Source organism: Vanessa atalanta, chromosome 18 (assembly GCF_905147765.1).
Source record: "Vanessa atalanta chromosome 18, ilVanAtal1.2, whole genome shotgun sequence".
NCBI lineage: Eukaryota > Metazoa > Arthropoda > Insecta > Lepidoptera > Nymphalidae > Vanessa > Vanessa atalanta.
Genome location: NC_061888.1, coordinates 7,386,166 through 7,390,356, shown reverse-complemented (window position 1 = coordinate 7,390,356; position 4,191 = coordinate 7,386,166).

The following is a 4,191-nucleotide window of genomic DNA, read 5'->3' as shown; positions in this document are numbered from 1 at the left end:
ATTTGTCGCGCTGCGGTCGTCTGAATATTTGATCTGTCTGCGTAACGTTGTATTTAATTATTTAAATTATAAGTGGAAAATTCCGACCATTTATCATGCGGTTCGGCGTAAAATTATTAAAATACATAAACCTTAATCGACTCTTACTTTACTGTAATTTCATTTCAATTCGTAATTACGGATTTTGTACGTATTGATATGTTAGTTATACACGTGTATTGGTTGAGCGTTTAACGAACCACACTTCAGTATTTATTTAATAATAAATTAAAATATATTCTATTTTAAAATGTATTATTTTGTTACAAAGTGTTTTTCTGTTACTTCATTAGCTAAGGTGATGTCGCATACAGCCATAACTTAAATGTACTCTCGTAATAATATTGTAAAGTTTGATAGTTTTTAATTGATTATTGTTACTTACTGTTTTTTAATATGAGTCTTATTAAACAATTAAAAATGTATAATGAGTATCATCAATTAACCACTTTCTAATTTCCCCTCGTCGGAAAATAGTTTAAAAAACCGATTCTTGTCACTCATTCCCACAACGCGTGCGATGACGCGTACGGAAGTTCCCACCCATCGCCCATCACGCGAGATTGCGCACGCGGCGGCCAGGGCGCGTGCCGCCTGCCCTTGCGCATTCTGTTTTCATTCAAAACATTCAAAATAGAAAACAATACCCTTTGTCTCATCGAGTAAATTACCCCGGGCTAGGGTTAAAAACCAATTGAACTGACATTATTATAACGACACTGTTTGCTTAATTTTCTTTTGTTTCGTGGGGTTATTAGAAATTAGACACAGTTAGGTTTTAATCATTTATTTTATATTTATAACCTTATACCAGCCATTGAACTTACAAATTGTGACATTTTAGACAGTTACATAATAATATAAATAATTGTAAATGAGTATTACGAAATGAACCACGCACCATTTATTTCAAACTAATTTGTACAAATCGTAAACAATGTACTGCCAAACTGAACACATTTCCATATTCAAAACCCGATATGTGAATGTGAATACAAAAAAATCTTAAGACTAAACGTTAGTTGCTGAAGTGATGATTAAAGTCAGATCAAATACTGAACGGTGATTGGTCGTCTGTTGCGTCATCCTCTACCACCGACCAATCACAATTCAAATAAAACAATCAGTTAACCGTACTTTGATCAACATTTCAAAATCTAAACATAGGTTATTCAATTTGTTTTCCATTTGTACATATTAGATAGAAACAGATTATACAATATTAATGTGCAAATTAGTGCTCCCTTTAAATAACTATTATACGAGACCTTTTGTTTGGTAAATCTTAAACGTTAAACTATCGCTAAAGCTAATCAACGCTTTTAACTTTAATACACAACCTTAAAATACTAAATTGGTATAAATATGAACATGTTTAATTATAAACGAGCATACATAGTACCGTATATTTTGAATACGACAAAATAAAAAAAGCACAGAAAAGTATATTTATTATATAAAAGAAAATGGCACAGAGTATACTAATACAGACATTTGTTCATGGGCGGACATGATTACGAATAAGGCACCATCATTTAATCTAGAACACGATCATTACTATAGTTAACATAAGTTTGACAATTTATATTAAAAAAAAAAAAACAAACGTCCTTGCATTTAACGTCAACAAAATTATCATTCAATTAACTTTTAGTCGTTTTAATGTTACATTTCTTGAAACTGTCATATGACTAACATTAAACATACAAGGATTAAATAGAACCTACGTCAAGTTACAATTATAATAAGTTAATAAAAATCTATGATATTACTTAAAGATTAAATTTAATTTAATTTGGTATATGATTTAATCGTAAGATAATAAATAAGTGAAATCAGTCTATTCTAAATATGAAGTCGGTGGTTAGTACAATATAGATGATATATTTAAAAAGTTTTTTTTTTAATAAGTCGAATCGTCAAAGTTATTCACGTCGAAGGTATTTCTTTGACAGTAGCTCTATAGGTCGCTACGTGTGTAATGAGGGCTATCGCGACTGAAATCTAGCAAGGCGGTAATGTAGAAGGAAGTTTCTAGAAATGTCAAGTTGGAACGAGTGTTTATTTGCGAAGTTTTCATCGTTGATAATCACTTATTATTCTGTTATTTACCTGTTTCAGGCGAGTCATTTCTTTTGGAAACGTAGATCCTTCATTTTTCGGAACAAAACGGGTTCGCGCGCAACACTGGAGACAACCAATATTTTTGGTTTCATTTCGTTTTGTTTGGTAACAAATGATTTTTCAAACAGTTATAGTAACTTACGATAACCCTCATTGGCTTATATCTACGAAATATTGTTTATCCATAATATCTATGTGTGCGTCATTTACTTTAATTTATATATGTATTATACGCGTCGAAGAAAAAACGTGTAAATGCTTGAATGGACTAGACAATGAAGAACTATGTTAATCAAGTATGCAAAATCTGACAGGACTCAGAATCAGAGAAAGTTACTCTTAAGTAAATTAAAAGCATGTTTGTTCAATGTTGGATTAGAAATCCTTATCAGAATCTGCAAGGATGCTCCTGGAATTCTATCTAATTGCTATAAATAATAAATAATGTTTAAACAAAAGGAAGAAGGGACAATGAGACTGACTAACCTGTGTTGGAAAAAAGTCCCAAAATTAAATAAGAAAAAAAAAATGTATGCCAAAAAGTATTAAGATGATACAAAAAATATTTATCTTAGATTATAAGGAATATTGCTTCTTTTGGCTTATTTAATTGTATTATTAGACTATTCATGATTACAGCACACAAATAAGCCACTTTCACTAATGAGTTATTTCTTATCTAATATAATTATAAAATCACTACAGATTTTTTTTTTATGATAACACTCCGGTTGAGCTACCAGGCCGAATTTATAGACGCGACCAATTTTATGAGCCAAATTACGCATTAAAGAAAAATTCCTTGTAACTGAAATGTTAGCATTTATAAATACACAGACAAACATCAAAACTATTTGAGTATTTTGACAAGCCCTAAAAAAATTTGAATCATAATAGATAACACACTATCAAAGAGACCAAAATGTACTTCTAATATTAACTTATTTCCTAGTACTTATTATTCGTGTAATCGTTTTTCATAACAGGTAATTGTTTTCTATTTATAAAGTATGATTGAGAGGTTAAGTCAAGTTAATAGGAACAACGACGCCTTAATAGCTCAACAATGAACAGGGAACTTGGCTATGTGAAGGTTGCAGTTCGATTTTGACGCCTTTTAATTTTAGCCACAACTAACAAACTAATTATAAGAGACTTTTGATTTAAAAAATGAACTAAAGCCACTTTTATTTTTATGAATGAAATCAGGATAAGTTACTTAAATTTACACATTTTTATTATTATATATTTATTTTATTAATAGCTTTTATAAATATTAAGACCAAACATCCATCAAAAAACACTATTTGAGTATTTAGACAAAGCGTTAGACCGCTTTAATCGTATACAAATTTACTATTAATTTTATGTGAACCAGAGCTCTAGGAGTACTGGTTTATTTTATAATGATTAATATTACTGAATATTTTGATACAACAACAAGTGATATACATAATATGAGGAGGCGATTGTTTTGAGTTCTATGACTGGAAAAACTACATACAATATACATAAAACTTCAGAAAATACACCACGTTTTGAAGGACTGTCGTTGGCTTGTATGTATAATAATATATCTCCATAAAAATATAAATAATGTTAGATTATAATCTATCTCGCGAGATTATAAAAATGTTTCGGCATAGTTTTGCAGAAACGATCTCGTTACGATAGAAAGGGACAAAAAGGCATAACTATCAATTTATAAATATCTAAAACTGTTTCTATTTCACTCTGACCGATGAATCTATTAAAATTATATTAATTAGGTTTAGGATGTACAGAGGTGCTGATATTAGTTGTATTAAAATAGTTCTCAATTATCCTGTTTATATGTTATGTATTGTCGGATGTAACTTTATTGTTCTGATTTGTTTGTGATGATATTTTAAGTTAAGTGAAGCTTTTTCCATTTAACGATTATTTAATGTCGGTTTTTATTATTTATTGAAAAATAAATTCTATATTATACATAAAATTCTATATTATACATAAATAGGAGATAGATCTTTTATAAAAGTAAGATTT